General features: G+C 39.7%; 1 non-coding gene across 1 annotated transcript; it reads right to left on the bottom strand.

Moving 5' to 3' along the window:
• Window positions 1–905: 905 nt before the first annotated feature.
• LOC112762972 (small nucleolar RNA R71) lies at window positions 906–1013 on the bottom strand. The gene has a single exon (XR_003182795.1). It is a non-coding gene; the product is annotated as a small nucleolar RNA R71 (small nucleolar RNA).
• Window positions 1014–18676: the final 17663 nt, after the last annotated feature.

Below are 18676 nucleotides of genomic sequence, written 5' to 3'. Positions count from 1 at the left end.
TATCTTCTTAACCACATCTTTTTCAAAATAGTTTTCAATCAAATATTTTTGATTTCTAATTTCAAAATCTTTTTCAAAAATCACTTGATTTCTTTTCCACTTTCATTTTCGAAAATCAATTAGTGTTTTTCAAAAATGTTTTCAAAATCTTTTACTTAATTTTCGAAAATTACTTCCCTTCTTCTCACATCCTTCTGTTTAGGGACTAACACTATTCCTTAATGCAAAATTCGAACTCCATCTTCTTTGATAAGTTCGAATTTTCTACTTCTGTCTTCTACTTTTCTTTTCCTCTGACACCTAAAGGAATCTCTATACTGTGACATAGAGAATTCCACATTTTCTTGTTCCCTTCTCCTTCTTATGAGCAGGAGCAAGGACAAAAGCATTCTTGTTGAGGCTGATCCTGAACCTGAAAGGACCTTGAAGAGAAAGCTAAGAGAAGCCAAATCACAACTCTCTGTAGAGGACCTAACAGAAATCTTCAAAGAAGAAGAACCTATGGCAGCCGAAAACAACAACAATGCCAACAATGCAAGGAAGGTGCTGGGTGACTTTACTGCACCTACTCCCAAGTTTTATGGGAGAAGCATCTCTACCCTGCCATTGGAGCAAACAACTTTGAGCTTAAGCCTCAATTAGTTTCTCTAATGCAACAGAATTGCAAGTTCCATGGACTTCCATTGGAAGATCCTCATCAGTTTTTAGCTGAATTCTTGCAAATCTGTGACACTGTCAAGACTAATGGGGTTGACCCTGAGGTCTACAGACTTATGCTATTCCCTTTTGCTGTAAGAGACAGAGCTAGGACATGGTTGGACTCTCAACCTAAAGAAAGCCTGGACTCTTGGGAAAAGCTAGTCAATGCCTTCTTGGCAAAGTTCTTTCCACCTCAAAAATTGAGTAAGCTTAGAGTGGAAGTCCAAACCTTCAGACAGAAGGAAGGAGAGTCCCTCTATGAAGCTTGGGAAAGATACAAACAATTAATCAGAAAGTGTCCTTCTGATATGCTTTCTGAATGGAGCATCATAGGTATTTTCTATGATGGTCTCTCTGAACTGTCCAAGATGTCTTTGGATAGCTCTGCTGGAGGATCTCTTCATCTGAAGAAGACGCCTACAGAAGCTCAAGAGCTGATTGAAATGGTTGCAAATAACCAATTCATGTACACTTCTGAAAGAAATCCTGTGAACAATGGGACTAGTCAGAAGAAAGGAGTTCTTGAGATTGACACTCTGAATGCCATATTGGCTCAGAACAAAATATTGACCCAACAAGTCAATATGATTTCTCATAGTCTGTCTGGAATGCAAAATGCACCAAGCAGTACTAAAGAAGCTTCATCTGAGGAAGAAGCTTATGATCCTGAGAACCCTTCAATGGAAGAGGTGAATTACATGGGAGAACCCTATGGAAACACCTATAATTATTCATGGAGAAATCATCCAAATTTCTCATGGAAGGATCAACAGAGACCTCAACAAGGTTTCAACAATAATAATGGTGGAAGAAACAGGTTTAGCAATAGCAAGCCTTTCCCATCATCTTCTCAGCAACAGACAGAGAGTTCTAAGCAGAATACCTCTGACTTAGCAACCATGGTCTCTGATCTAATCAAAACCACTCAAAGTTTCATGACTGAAATAAGGTCCTCCATTAGAAACTTGGAGGCACAAGTGGGTCAGCTGAGCAAGAAAATTACTGAACTCCCTCCTAGTACTCTCCCAAGCAATACAGAAGAAAATCCAAAAGGAGAGTGCAAGGCCATCAACATGGCCGAATTTTGGGAGGAAGGAGAGGCAGTGAACGCCACTGAGGAAGACCTCAATGGACGTCCACTGTCCTCCAATGAGTTCCCCCAAGAGGAACCATGGGAATCTGAGGCTCAAAATGAGACCATAGAGATTCCATTGGACTTACTTCTGCCATTCATGAGCTCTGATGAGTATTCTTCCTCTAAAGAGGATGAGTATGTCACTGAAGAGCAAGTTGCTAAATACCTTGGAGCAATCATGAAGCTAAATGACAAGTTATTTGGAAGTGAGACTTGGGAGGATGAACCCCCTTTGCTCACCAAAGAACTGGATGACTTGTCCAGGCAGAAACTGCCTCAAAAGAGACAGGATCCTGGGAAGTTTTCAATACCTTGTACCATAGGCACCATGACCTTCAAGAAGGCCTTGTGTGACTTAGGGTCAAGTGTAAACCTCATGCCCCTCTCTGTAATGGAGAAGTTAGGGATCTTTGAGGTGCAAGCTGCAAAAATCTCACTAGAGATGGCAGACAATTCAAGAAAACAAGCCTATGGACTTGTAGAGGATGTTCTGGTAAAAGTTGAAGACCATTACATCCCTGCTGATTTTATAGTCCTAGAGACTGGGAAGTGCATGGATGAATCTATCATCCTTGGCAGACCCTTCCTAGCCACAGCAAAGGCTGTGATTGATGTTGATAGAGGAGAGTTGATCATGCAAGTGAATGAAGAATCCTTAGTGTTTAAGGCTCAAGGATATCTCTCTGTCATCATGGAGAGGAAGCATGAAGAGCTTCTCTCAAAACAGAGCCAAACAGAGCCCCCACAGTCAAACTCTAAGTTTGGTGTTGGGAGGCCACAACCAAACTCTAAGTTTGGTATTGAACCCCCACATTCAAACTCTAAGTTTGGTGTTGGGAGGTTCCAACATGGCTCTGAGCATTTCTGAGGCTCCATGAGAGTCCTCTGTCAAGCTACTGACATTAAAGAAGCGCTTGTTGGGAGGCAACCCAATGTCATATTTTATCTATTTTCTTTTGTTATTTTATATTTTTTGTAGGTTGATGATCATAAGAAGTCACAAAATCAATGAAAAAAGAAAAAACAGAATGAAAAATAGAAAGAAAAACAGCACACCCTGGAGGAGAGCGTACTGGCGTTTAAACGCCAGTGAGGCTAGCTGTTGGGCGTTTAACGCCCAGTCTGGCACCATTCTGGGCGTTTAACGCCAGAAAGAAGCACCAGACTGGCGTTAAACGCCAGAAAAGGGCAAGAAGCTGGCGTTAAACGCCAGAAATGGGCACCAGCCCGGCGTTTAACGCCAGAATTGGCACAAAACGAGATTTTGCTTGCCATTTGGTGCAGGGATGACTTTTCCTTGACACCTCAGGATCTGTGGACCCCACAGGATCCCCACCTACCCCACCACTCTCTCTCTTCTTCTTCACCCATTCACCAATCACCTCAACACCTCTTCCCCAAAAACCCTTCACCTATCAAATCCCATCTTTCTCTTCACCACTCACATCCATCCTTCATAAAACCCCACCTACCTAACCATTCAAATTCAAAACACTTTCCCTCCCAAACCCACCCTCACATAGCCGAACCATCACCACCCCCCATTCCTATATAAACCCATCTTCACTCCTTCATTTTCACACAACCTAAACACCACTTCTCCCCCTTTTGGCCGAACACAAAGCCATTCCCTTCTTCCTCAATTCTTCTTCTTCTACTCTCTTCTTTCTTCTTTTGCTCGAGGACGAGCAAAGCTTTTAAGTTTGGTGTGGTAAAAGCATTGCTTTTTGTTTTTCCATAACCATTTATGGCATCCAAGGCCGGAGAAACCTCTAGAAAGAGGAAAGGGAAGGCAAAAGCTTCCACCTCCGAGTCATGGGAGATGGAAAGATTCATCTCAAGGGTGCATCAAGACCACTTCTATGAAGTTGTGGCCTTGAAGAAGGTGATCCCCGAGGTCCCTTTCTCACTCAAAAAGAGTGAATATCCGGAGATCCGACATGAGATCCGAAGAAGAGGTTGGGAAGTTCTTACCAACCCCATTCAGCAAGTCGGAATCTTAATGGTTCAAGAGTTCTATGCCAATGCATGGATCACCAAGAACCATGATCAAAGTATGAACCCGGATCCAAAGAATTATCTTACTATGGTTCGGGGGAAATACTTGGACTTTAGTCCGGAAAGTGTAAGGTTGGCATTCAATTTGCCCATGATGCAAGGAGATGAACATCCTTACACTAGAAGGGTCAACTTTGATCAAAGGTTGGACCAAGTCCTCACAGTCATATGTGAAGAGGGCGCCTAATGGAAGAGAGATTTAAGAGGGAAGCCGGTTCAATTAAGAAGGCATGACCTCAAACCCGTGGCTAGAGGATGGTTGGAGTTTATCCAACGCTCAATCATTCCCACTAGCAACCGGTCCGAAGTTACCATAGACCGGGCTATCATGATTCATAGCATCATGATTGGAGAAGAAATAGAAGTTCATGAGGTTATATCTCAAGAACTTTATAAGGTGGCGGAAAAGTCTTCTACCTTGGCAAGGTTAGCCTTTCCTCATCTCATTTGTCACCTCTGTTATTCGGTTGGAGTTGACATAGAGGGAGACATCCCTATTGATGAGGACAAGCCCATCACTAAGAAGAGGATGGAGCACACAAGAGACCCCACTCATCATGAGATCCCTGAGATACCTCAAGGGATGCACTTTCCTCCACAAAACTATTGGGAGCAACTAAACACCTCCCTAGGAGAATTGAGTTCCAACATGGGACAACTAAGGGTGGAGCATCAAGAACACTCCATCATCCTCCATGAAATTAGAGAAGATCAAAGAATCATGAGAGAGGAGCAACAAAGACAAGGAAGAGATATTGAGGAGCTCAAGCACTCCATAGGATCTTCAAGAGGAAGAAAGAGCCGCCATCACTAAGGTGGACCCGTTCTTTAATTTCCTTGTTCTTTATTTTCCTGTTTTTCGAATTTTAGTGCTTATGTTTGTCTATGTTTGTGTCTTGTGATCATTAGTGTCTTAGTGTCTATGCCTTAAAGTTATGAATATCCTATGAATCCATCACCTTTCTTAAATGAAAAATGGTCTTAATTGAAAAAGAAAGAATTGCATGAATTTTGAATTTTATAACAGTTTAACTATTTTGATGTGGTGGCAATGTTTTTGTTTTCTGAATGTATGCTTAAACAGTGCATATGTCTTTTGAATTTGTGGTTCATGAATGTTGGCTCTTGAAAGAATGATGAAAAAGGAGACATGTTACTGAGGATCTGAAAAATCATAAAAATGATTCTTGAAGCAAGAAAAAGCAGTGAATACAAAAAAAGAAAAAAAATTTCGAAAAAAAATAAAAAAAAGAGAAAGAAAAAGAAAAAAAGAAAGAGAAAAAGAAAGAAATAGAGTTGTGATCCAAGGCAAAAAGAGTGTGCTTAAGAACCCTGGACACCTCTAATTGGGGACTCTAGCAAAGCTGAGTCACAATCTGAAAAGGTTCACCCAATTATGTGTCTGTGGCATGTATGTATCCGGTGGTAATACTGGAAGACAGAGTGCTTTGGGCCACGGCCAAGACTCAATAAATAGCTATGTTCAAGAATCATCATACTTAACTAGGAGAATCAATAACACTATCTGGATTCTGAGTTCCTAAAGAAGCCAACCATTCTGAATTTCAAAGGATAGAGTGAGATGCCAAAACTATTCAGAGGCAAAAAGCTAAAAGCCCCGCTCATCTAATTAATACTGATCTTCATAGATGTTTTTGGAATTCATTGCATATTCTCTTCTTTTTATCTTATTTGATTTTCAGTTGCTTGAGGACAAGCAACAATTTAAGTTTGGTGTTGTGATGAGCGGATAATTTGTACGCTTTTTGGCATTGTTTTTAGTATGTTTTTAGTATGATCTAGTTAGTTTTTAGTATATTTTTATTAGTTTTTAGTTAAAATTCACTTTTCTGGGCTTTACTATGAGTTTGTGTGTTTTTCTGTGATTTCAGGTATTTTCTGGCTGAAATTGAGGGACCTGAGCAAAAATCTGATTCAGAGACTAAAAAGGACTGCAGATGCTGTTGGATTCTGACCTCTCTGCACTCGAAGTGGATTTTCTGGAGCTACAGAAGCCCAATTGGCGCGCTCTCAACGGCGTTGGAAAGTAGACATCGTGGGCTTTCCAGCAATATATGATAGTCCATACTTTGTCCAAGATTTGATGGCCCAAACCGACGTTCAAAGTCACCCTCAGAAATTCCAGCGTTAAACGCCGGAACTGGCACAAGAATGGGAGTTAAACGCCCAAACTGGCACCAAAGCTGGCATTTAACTCCAAGAGGAGTCTCTACACGAAAATGCTTCAATGCTCAGCCCAAGCACACACCAAGTGGGCCCGGAAGTGGATTTTTATGTCATTTACTCATCTCTGTACACCCTAGGCTACTAGTTCTCTATAAGTAGGACCTTTTACTATTGTATTTTCATCTTTGGACACCTAGTTCTTAGATCATTGGGAGGCTGGCCATTCGGCCATGCCTAGACCTTGTTCTTATGTATTTTCAACGGTGGAGTTTCTACACACCATAGATTAAGGTGTGGAGCTCTGCTGTACCTCGAGTATTAATGCAATTACTACTGTTCTTCTATTTAATTCCACTTGTTCTTGTTCTAAGATATCACTTGTTCTTCAACTTGATGAATGTGATGATCCGTGACACTCATCATCATTCTCACCTATGAACGTGTGACTGACAACCACCTCCGTTCTACCTTCGATTGGGTGAATATCTCTTGGATTCTTTAACCGGAATCTTCGTGGTATAGGCTAGAACTGATGGCGGCATTTAAGAGAATCCGGAAGGTCTAACCTTGTCTGTGGTATTCTGAGTAGGATTCAATGATTGAATGACTATGACGTGCTTCAAACTCCTGAGGGCGGGGCGTTAGTGACAGACGCAAAAGAATCACTGGATTCTATTCCGGCCTGATCGAGAACCGATAGATGGATAGCCGTGCCGTGACAGGGTGCGTTGAACATTTCCACTGAGAGGATGGGAGGTAGCCACTGACAACGGTGAAACCCTTGCTTAAGCTTTCCATGGAAAGGAAGAAGAAGGATTGGATGAAGACAGTAGGAAAGCAGAGAGACGGAAGGGAAGGCATCTTCATACGCTTATCTGAAATTCCTACCAATGAATTACATAAGTATCTCTATCTTTATCTTTATGTTTTATGCGTTTATCACCATACCCATTTGAGTTTGCCTGACTAAGATTTACAAGGTGACCATAGCTTGCTTCATACCAACAATCTCTGTGGGATCGACCCTTACTCGCGTAAGGTTTATTACTTGGACGACCCAGTACACTTGCTGGTTAGTTGTGCGAAGTTGTGTTTATGCCATGGTATTGAACACCAAGTTTTTGGATTCATTACCGGGGATTATTTGATTTGTGAAAAGTATTAATCACAATTTTGCGCTACCACCAGCCCATTCATATCATTTACAGCCCTTAGGCTCATGGCACATACAGCACTTCCACCGCCATCCTCCGCATCTCATATAGTCAACTTTGATCCTCATTGATCATTCATTTTTCCCTTGCTTCACTCGCAAGTTACCACATCCCCTAGCTCTTCTTCCCATTGCTAGGCATATCATAATGATTTAAGTCATAAGTGGTGAGATCGGAGGCTTAGAAGTATGAAATTTGGCTTTTAAAAATCAAAATCAACTTTGTGATGAAAACAGGGCCACGCGTATGCGTCCTTCACGCGCACGCGTGGATGGCCTTACAGTTCATCGACGCATACGTGTCATTCACGCGGACACGTGGGTTGAAAAACATCCAAACGGCGCGTACGCGTCAGCCACGCGCACGCGCGGGTGCATTTGTGCCCCTGGCACAAAACCGGCACAACTCTGGCACAACTTTCGGGAAAATGGCTGGGCAACCATTTCAGCACATCGACGCGCACGCGCACGTGTGGATAGTGCCATCTAAAAAAACGGCGCGTACGCGTCAAGGACGCCTACGCGTGGGGGGGTTATTCTGCTAAAAACTTTTCTAAGTTAAAAGCTACAGAGTTCACAAATTAAACCCCCAATTTTCCAACGGACATAACTTCATTGTTTTAAAACATTTTTTGCCCGTTCTTCGAACGGCATAACTACCCCGGATCCAATTTCAGTTTTAAATAGATTTGGCACAAAATGAAGATCTGGATTTCAAGTTACATCCCATCAAAGTATGCCCAAAAACCGCATTTTCATTCAAAACCACAAAGTGCCATTTTCAAAACAAGCCATTTGCAACCCTTTTCAAAATCAACCAAAACATGCCAATTTCATCCCTTTTTGAAATCAATCAAAATGTAACAAAATCAATATCAAGTCATCCTCAACTCACACATTAACACTGTACCACAATTCACAAAACATCATCCCACCATTTTAACATTTCTCAATCAAATGGTTAAAAGACAAACACATAAACCTGTCATACACACTTTCTCATCCCAATTTCCAATAATACCATTTCCATTTAACGATCATTACACATAATCAATATCATGCTCACCCTCAACATGGTTCCACCCACAATTCAACCTCAATTACTCATCAAGCATATATCACACCATGCATTTTTTCTCATATATCACACCATCAAGACATCAATATTCATAATCACATATATGACCACATCATATATCTCATCCATTCAACAACATCAACAATTCAATGCCTATCTTAGGGTCTCTAGCCTAAGTATTTCCCACCACATTACATATTAGATACGAGAAACCGAGACCATACCTTAGCCGATTTCCCAAGCTTCATCGGAGCACTTCCAAATGACTTGTCCACAAGCTCTCAAAGTCTCAACACCTCCAAGAACAGATTTTTGCATACAAAACCCTCTTCAAGCTTTTCAAAGTCTCAATCAAGCTCAAATATTCACATATACACAACCTAAGCCACAATCATCATATCCATACACAACATCTCAATACCCAAACGTCATAGAACAATAAATTACACTAGTGTTGAGAATCTTACCACACCCAAGGTCCAAAGAGACAAGATTAATCTTCTCCTTCAAGAGAGTTGGGTCCTATAACATTAAAGAGCCCAAAATCTCAATATTTTGTCCATGAAACTCGAAAACAAGGGCTGGAATTTTGAAGCGCAAAACGTGGTTTACCTCAAGATTGATTATACGGGTTTTGTAGAGCTCTTTGCGGTGAATGCGTGGCCGCAAACGATGCGACAATCGGAGCTCTAGATCAAAAGTTATGGTGGTTTAAAGATCAAATGAGAGAAAGAGCTTGAGAGAGTGTTCTTCCATCCATGGCCTCCATTTCAGCGTGTTTAGTGTCTCAAATGAGGAGAGAGAGTACTGAAAACTAGGGTTTTGGTTTAGTTTAGTTGGGCCATGGGCCCACTTTGGGTCCGGTTTGCCCCGTTCGGTCCAATCTTGGTCCGATTTCTATAAAATTGGTACCGAAATTCTCGTCTCAATCTCCTCTATCATATTAAGCCATAAAAAATCACATTTTTAGCTTTCTAGAATAAATTCTCATTTATGGGTTAATTAGCCGTTAATTAACTGGGTTTCACATTTCTTCTCCATCAATTCGGCCAAGGTTGCGCCTAACTTGAGATAGGCGTGGATTCTTAAGGAATCAAGTGGTCCCGAACTCTCCAAGAAGCAAGCACGCAATCTCCTATTAATTTTGATTTAAAATTTATTTTATTTAAAAATAGAAAAATATATTATTTAGTTTTAGGAAATATATTTTACATTAATTAGGATTAGATATAAAAGGGAAAAGAATCTCTTCTCTTAGACCTCATTCCGCACTTTATAGTTTTTCAGAATCCTAGTTTTTTCTCTCTGAACCATGAGCAACTAAACCTCCACTGTTAAGGTTAGGAACTCTGTCTATTGTATGAATTGATACTATTATTTTTCTATTTTAATTCATGTACTGATTTATAACTCAAGAATTGTTTTCATTCTTTATCTTATGAATTTGGGTGGAACGGAAGTATGACCCTTGTTCTAATTGCGTTCTTGTATAACTTGGAAAAGCTCTTTACTTGAACAATAGCTTGAAAACATATTCTCCTAAATTTCTAATTATCTGGACTTAACGGGATATGTGACATATAATCCTCTTATATTTGGTTAATTAGGATTTCTGTGGCATATAAACTAGAATTGAACTTCACACTCTAATTGGAATTAATTGACCAAGAAATTGGCGGTTGATGAATTTTAGAGGAGACTAAAAAGGTCTAAGGAATTAGGGTTTAGTCACATATGGTTTGTCATGAATTAAATCTTGCATGATTAAAATAGTTAGTAAGAAAAGTCAATCCGAAAAATAGATATCTCTGAAGCCTTAACTGTTTTCTTCATATATTATTCACAAATTGTTTACTGCTTGCTTTATTAATTTTCTGAATTTACTGTTTGATGCAATTGAGACCCAACCGCTCTTTTCTGTTTGTCTAACTAAGTAAATCACTTAACCATTGTTGCTTAGTCCATCAATCATCGTGGGATCGACCCTCATTCATTTGAGGTACTACTTGGTACGACCCGGTGTACTTGCCGGTTAGTTTGTGGTTATAAATTCGTTACCAATTGGCCTAATGATTAGTTTATTAGTATGTTTAAACAAATGTTAAAAGTTCGAATTTTGTCTTGTACATACAGCATCTTATTGACCAACAACAAATCTTAAATGAAACTCAAATTCATAACGAAATAGCCCTTGACTTACCAGATTATGCCAAAAAAAATATATTATTTGCATTGTTTTACAAACATTATATGTCAACTATCTAATGCAATTCACTTATAACTATTTCAAAAGCAAAATTCACTTTGATTCCCTAATAAATAAGAAAAGTGAATAATTTTAAACTTGGAGATATAAATAATCAATATTTTTTTTGAATTAGTGGAAAAAATCAAAAACTGATATGTTAAATACATATAGGAAAAGATTGGAAACTAACTTTTTTTCAACTAACTGATAGTTCAACGTTTTTGTTTTCTTTTAAATTTCTCTTTCCTTATCTTTATTTCTACTTAATTTTTGATAATTTATTATTTGTTGAGTCATTGTTGGTTAAAAAATTAATTTTCTAACAAAATTAATTTTTCTATGTGTATGCTTGAAAAATATAATAAAATAAGAAAAGAATTATTTTTTAAAGAGAATTGAGTTGAATTTAGCTCTCAATTTTTACCGAGAGAAAGCATGAAGAGCTTCTCTCAAAACAAAGTCAAACAGAGCCCTCATAGTCAAACTCTAAGTTTGGTGTTGGGAGGCCACAACCAAATTCTAAGTTTGGTGTTGAACCCCCACATTCAAACTCTAAGTTTGGTGTTGAGAGGTTCCAACATTGCTCTGAGTATCTGTGAGGCTCCATGAGAGCCCACTGTCAAGCTACTGACATTAAAGAAGCGCTTGTTGGGAGGCAACCCAATGTTATATTTATCTAATTTTCCTTTGTTATTTTATGTTTTCTGTAGGTTGATGATCATGGGAAGTCACAAAATCAATTGAAAAAGCAAAAATAGAATGAAAAATAGAAAGAAAAATAGCACACCCTGGAGGAAGACCTTGCTGGCGTTTAAACACCAGTAAGGGCAGCAAATGGGCGTTTAATGCCCAGTCTGGCACCATTCTGAGCGTTTAACGCCAGAAAGGGGCACCAGATTGGCGTTAAACACCAGGAAGGGGCAAGAAGCTGGCGTTAAATGCCAGAAATGGGCACCAGCCCGGTGTTTAACGCCAGAATTGGCATAAAGAGCATTTTTGCTCGCCACTTGGTGCAGGGATGAATTTTCCTTGACACCTCAGGATCTGTGGACCCCACAGAATCCCCACCTACCCCACCACTCTCTCTCTTCTTCACCTATTCACCAATCACCTCAGTACCTCTTCCCCAAAAACCCCTCACCTATCAAATCCCACTATTCTCTTCACCACTCACATCCATCCTTCATAAAACCCTACCTACCTAACCATTCAAATTCAAACCACTTTCCCTCCCAAACCCACCCATACATGACCGAACCCTACCCCTCTCTCCACTCCTATATAAACCCATCTTCACTTCTTCATTTTCACACAACCTAAACACTACTTCTCCCCCTTGGCCGAACCACAAAGCCACCTCCATCTTCTCTATTTCTTCTTCTTCTACTCTCTTCTTTCTTTTTTTGCTCGAGGACGAGCAAACCTTCTAAGTTTGGTGTGGTAAAAGCATTGCTTTTTGTTCTTCCATAACCATTTATGGCATCCAAGGCCGGAGAAACCTCTAGAAAGAGGAAAGGGAAGGCAAAAGCTTCCACCTCCGAGTCATGGGAGATGGAGAGATTCATCTCAAGGGTGCATCAAGACCACTTCTATGAAGTTGTGGCCATGAATAAGGTGATCCCCGAGGTCCCTTTCAAACTCAAAAAGAGTGAATATCCGGAGATCCGACATGAAATCCGAAGAAGAGGTTGGGAAGTTCTTACCAACCCCATTCAACAAGTCGGAATCTTAATGGTTCAAGAGTTCTATGCTAATGCATGGATCACCAAGAACCATGATCAAAGTGTGAACCCGGACCCAAAGAATTGGCTTACAATGGTTCGGGGGAAATACTTGGATTTTAGTCCGGAAAATGTAAGGTTGGCATTCAACTTGCCCATGATGCAAGGAGATGAACACCCTTACACTAGAAGGGTCAACTTTGATCAAAGGTTGGACCAAGTCCTCATAGACATTTGTGAAGAGGGCGCTCAATGGAAGAGAGACTCAAGAGGGAAGCCGGTTCAACTGAGAAGGCATGACCTCAAGCCCGTGGCTAGAGGATGGTTGGAGTTTATCCAACGCTTAATCATTCCCACTAGCAACCGGTCCGAAGTTACTATAGACCGGGCTATCATGATTCATAGTATCATGATTGGAGAAGAAGTAGAAGTTCATGAGGTTATAGCCCAAGAACTTTATAAGGTGGCGGACAAGTCCTCTACCTTGGCAAGGTTAGCCTTCCCTCATCTCATTTGTCACCTCTGTTATTCAGTTGGAATTGACATAGAGGGAGATATCCTCATTGATGAAGACAAGCCCATCACTAAGAAAAGGATAGAGCAAACAAGAGATCCCACTCATAATGAAATCCCTGAGATGCCTCAAGGGATGCACTTTCCTCCACAAAACTATTGGGAGCAAATCAACACCTCCCTAGGAGAATTGAGTTCCAACATGGGACAACTAAGGGTGGAGCACCAAGAACATTCCATCCTCCTTCATGAAATTAGAGAAGATCAAAGAATCATGAGAGAGGAGCAACAAAGGCAAGGAAGAGACATTGAGGAGCTCAAGCACTCCATAAGATCTTCAAGAGGAAGAACAAGCCGCCATCACTAAGGTGGACCCGTTCTTTAATCTCCTTGTTCTTTATTTTTTTGTTTTTCGAAAAATCATGCTTATGTTTATCTATGTTTGTGTCTTATGATCATTAGTGTCTTAGTGTCTATGCCTTAAAGTTATGAATGTCCTATGAATCCATCACCTTTCTTAAATGAAAAATGTTTTTATTACAAAAGAACAAGAAGTACATGATTTCAAATTCATCCTTAAAACTAGCTTAATTATCTTGATGTGGTGACAATACTTTTTGTTTTCTGAATGTATGCTTGAACAGTGCATATGTCTTTTGAATTTGTTGTTCAAGAATGTTAAAATTGTTGGCTCTTGAAAGAATGATGAAAAAGGAGACATGTTACTGAGGATCTGAAAAATCATAAAAATGATTCTTGAAGCAAGAAAAAGCAGTGAAAAGCTTGCAGAAAAAAAAGAGAGTATATAAGAAAACAAAAAGAGAGAAAGTCCTGGCCTACAGGAATAACATCCTGGCCTAAGCGGCTAAACCAAGCTGTCCCTAACCATGTGCTTGTGGCGTGAAAGTGTCAATTGAAAACTTGAGACTGAGCGGTTAAAGTCGTGATCCAAGGCAAAAAGAGTGTGCTTAAGAACCCTGGACACCTCTAATTGGGGACTCTAGCAAAGCTGAGTCACAATCTGAAAAGGTTCACCTAGTTATGTGTCTGTGGCATGTATGTATCCGGTGGTAATACTGGAAGACAGAGTGCTTTGGGCCACGACCAAGACTCATAAAGTAGCTGTGTTCAAGAATCATCATACTTAACTAGGAGAATCAATAACACTATCTGGATTATGAGTTCCTATAGAAGCCAACCATTCTGAATTTCAAAGGATAGAGTGAGATGCCAAAATTGTTCAGAGGCAAAAAGCTAAAGCCCCGCTCATCTGATTAATACTGATCTTCATAGATATTTTTGGAATTCATTTCATATTCTCTTCTTTTTATCTTATTTGATCTTCAGTTGCTTGAGGACAAGCAACAATTTAAGTTTGGTATTGTGATGAGCGGATGATTTATACGCTTTTTGGCATTGTTTTTAGTATGTTTTTAGTATGTTTTAGTTAGTTTTTATTATATTTTTATTAGTTTTAGTTAAAATTCACTTTTTTGGACTTTACTATGAGTTTGTGTGTTTTTTTGTGATTTCAGGTATTTTCTGGATGAAATTGAGGGACCTGAGCAAAAATCTGATTCAGAGGCTGAAAAGGACTGTAGATGCTGTTGGATTCTGACCTCCCTGCACTCAAAGTGGATTTTCTGGAGCTAAAAAAGCCCAATTGGCGCGCTCTCAACTGCGTTGGAAAGTAGACATCCTGGGCTTTCCAGCAATATATAATAGTTCATACTTTGCCCGAGATTTGATGGCCCAAACTGGCGTTCCAAATCAGCTCAAAACTGCCCGGCGTTAAACGCCAGAACTGGCACAAGAATGGGAGTTAAACACCCAAACTGGCATAAAAGCTGGCGTTTAACTCCAAGAAAAGTCTCTACACATGAAAGCTTCAATGCTCAGCCCAAGCACACACCAAGTGGGCCCAGAAGTGGATTTTTATGTAATTTACTCATTTCTGTAAACCTTAGGCTACTAATTCTCTACAAATAGGACCTTTTACTATTGTATGTTCATCTTGGTTCTTCTGGTTCCCTCTCTGGGGCCGAAGCCAATGATCACTATTATCACTTATGTATTTTCAATGGTGGAGTTTCTACACATCATAGATTAAGGTGTGGAGCTCTGCTGTACCTCGAGTATTAATGCAATTACTATTGTTCTTCTATTCAATTCAGCTTATTCTTGTTCTAAGATATTCATTTTCACCCAAGAACATGATGAATGTGATGATTATGTGACACTCATCATCATTCTCACTTATGAACAAGTGCCTGACAACCACTTCTGTTCTACAAGCAAACAAGGCTCGAATGTTTATCTCTTGGATCCCTTAATCGGAATCTTCGTGGTATAAGCTAGAATTGATGACGGCATTCAAGAGAATCCGGAAGGTCTATCCCTTGTCTGTGGTATTCTGAGTAGGATTCAATGATTGAATGATTGTGACGAGCTTCAAACTCCTGAAGGCTGGGCATTAGTGACAGACGCAAAAGAATCAATGGATTCTATTCCAACCTGATTGAGAACCGACAGATGATTAGTCGTGCCGTGACAGGGTGCGTTGAACATTTTCACTGAGAGGACGGGATTGTAGCCACTGACAACGGTGATGCCCAACATACAGCTTGCCATGGAAAGGAGTAAGAAGGATTGGATGAAGACAGTAGGAAAGCAGAGAGACGGAAGGGACAAAGCATCTCCATTCGCTTATCTGAAGTTCTCACCAATGAATTACATAAGTATCTCTATCTTTATTTTATGCTTTATTCATAAATCATTCATAACCATTTGAATCTGCCTGATTGAGATTTACAAGATGACCATAGCTTGCTTCATACCAACAATCTCCGTGGGATCGACCCTTACTCGCGTAAGGTTTATTACTTGGACGACCCAGTGCACTTGCTGGTTAGTTGTGTGAAGTTGTGATAAAGAGTTGAGATTACAATTGTGCGTACCATGTTGATGGTGCCATTGATGATCACAATTTCGTTCGCCAAGCACTTATCTCCCAAAATCAAGGTCGTTGAGTCCTAACTCTGTGATAACTTTTGTTATTAGAGACCTATTTTGAAAGTTGCATAAGCATTAGGATTAGAGTCATTTATTTTTTAGTATTAGTAGCATTTAAATTTTTGTTATTTTAATAAAATTTGGATTGCATGAGTAGTACTTTATTTTTATTTTCCAATATGGCTATAATTTACTCTTCTTATCATCATTAAACATGAATAAAATAGTAGATTTTTTTAGAAGAGTAAGGGTGCAAATATTTCGAGTATATAATAAGAAAAATTCAAATTATTTATATGTGGTGGCATTACTTTAGCTCTCTGAATGAATGCATGAATAGAGCATATTTTTTATATACTGAAATTTAAGTAATGCTTGGCTCTTGAAAGAATGAGGTAAACAAAAAGATGTTATTGATAATTTGAAATATCATAAAATTGATTCTTGAAGCAAGAAAAAGCAGCAAAAAAAAAGTCAATAACCCTTTAAAGTAAAAGACAAGGGTGAAATGGATCCAAGACTTTGAATTAGTGGATAGGAGGGCCCAAGGGAATAAAATCCTAGCCTAAGCGGCTAAATCAAGCTATCCCTAACCATGTGCTTGTGTCATGAAGGTCCAAGTGAAAAACCTGGGACTGAATGGTTAAAGTCGTGATCCAAAGCAAAAGAGTGTGCTTAAGAACTCTGGGCACCTCTAACTGGGGACTCTAGCAAAGCTGAGTCACAATCTGAAAAGGTTCAGCTAGTTATGTGTCCGTGGCATTTATGTATCCGGTGGTAATACTGGAAAACAAGATGCTAAGGGTCACGGCCAAGACTCAAAGAAGCTGTGTTCAAGAATCAATCAAAGTTAAACTAGGAAAAATCAATAACCTCATATGCATGCTGAGTTCTGAAAGAAGCCAATCATTCTGAGTTTCAGGGAATAAAGTGAGATGCCAAAACTATTCAGAAGCTTTATAAGCCCCGCTCATCTAATTTTAATTTCAGCTTCATTAAAGACTCTGAGATTTTATTGCACCATAATCTTCTTTTTATCCTATTTTATTTGTCTAGTTGCTTGGGGACAAGCAACAGTTTTAAGTTTGGTGTTGTGATGAGCAGATATTTTATACACTTTTTGGTAGTGATTTCATAAAGTTCTTAGCATGTTTTATCCACTTTTTGTTATATTTTTATTAATTTTTATTTAAAAATCACATTTCTGGACTTCACTATGAGTTTTTGTGTTTTTCTGTAATTTCAAGTATTTTCTGATTAAAATTGAGGGACCTGAGCAATTATCTGATTCAGAGGCTGAGAAAGGACTGCAGATGCTGTTGGATTATGACCTCCTTGCACTCAAACGCGTTTTTATGGAGCTACAAAAATCCAATTGGCGCGCTATCAATTGGGATGGAAAGCTAACATCTTGAGCTTTCCAGGAATGTATAATAGTCCATACTTTGCCCGAGATTTGATGGCCCAAACTGGCGTTAAACGCCAGCCAGAAACCCTTTTCTGGCGTAAAACGCCAGAACTGGCATACTTCTTGGCGTTAAACGCCCATTTTGGCACCCAGGGTGGCGTTTAACTCCAATTTGAAGCATATGCACGTGTAAACTTGGAAGCTCAGCCCAAACACTCACCAAGTGGCCCCAGAAGTGGATTTCTGCACTATCTGTACTTAGTTACTCATTTCTCTGTAAACCTAGGTTACTAGTTTAGTATAAAAACTACTTTTAGAGATTTATTATTGTAACTTATGACATTTTACATCTCTTATTGTAACTTCTACGGCATGAGTCTCTAAACTCCATAGGTGGGGGTGAGGAGCTCTGCTGTGTTTCAATGGATTAATGCAATTACTATTGTTTTCTATTCAATCACGCTTACCTCTGTTCAAAGATACTCACTCGTACTTCAATTTGAAGAATGTGATAATTCGTGACACTTATCATCATTCTCAATTTTATGAACGCGTGCTTGACAACCACTTTCGTTCTATCTGAGCTCAACATAGTCATTGGGCGACAGCTTGAGTGCGTATCTCTTGGGTATCTAATCCAAGAGTTTGACTTGCATCTCCTGACAAAAGAGCATTCAAACTCGTGAGATCAAAACTTTTGTGGTAGAGGCTAGAACCAATTGGCAGCATTCCTGAGATCCGAAAAGTCTAAACCTTGTCTGTGGTATTTCGAGTAGGATCTGGGACGGGATGACTGTGACGAGCTTCAAATTCACAAATGTTGGGCACAGTGACAGTGTGCAAAAGGATAGAGAGATCCTATTCCGACACAAGTGAGACCCGACAGATGATTAGCCGTACAAAAACTGTACCTGGACCATTTTCACTGAGAGGACGGATGGTAGCCATTGACAACGGTGATCCACCAACATACAGCTTGCCATGGAAGGGAATATGCGTGTTTGGAGAAGAAGACAGTAGGAAAACAAAAATTCAGTTGGCAAAGCATCTCTGACACCTCAACCTGTTCTTCATTACTGAATAACAAGTACCATTTATTTCATGCTCTTTTACTTTTTACAAACAAAATCAATTTTATCACTAATCTCCTGACTAAGATTCACAAGATAACTATAGCTTGCTTCAAGCCGGCAATCTCTGTGGGATCGACCCGTTACTCATGTAAGGTATTACTTGGACGACCCAGTGCACTTGCTGGTTAGTTGTGTAGAGTTGCAAAGGTGTGATTGCAATTTTGTGCACCATGCATACACGTAGGTCACGCGTGCGCGTCGTTTGGAGAAATTCCTTGTCACGCGTACACGTCAGTCATGCATACGTGTCGCTTGTCCTTCGTACTAATCA

The sequence above is a fragment of the Arachis hypogaea genome, chromosome 2, assembly GCF_003086295.3.
Source record: "Arachis hypogaea cultivar Tifrunner chromosome 2, arahy.Tifrunner.gnm2.J5K5, whole genome shotgun sequence".
NCBI classification, from domain to species: Eukaryota; Viridiplantae; Streptophyta; class Magnoliopsida; order Fabales; family Fabaceae; genus Arachis; species Arachis hypogaea.
Note: the sequence above shows the minus strand (reverse complement) of the source record. Positions and strands in the feature narration are given on the sequence as shown.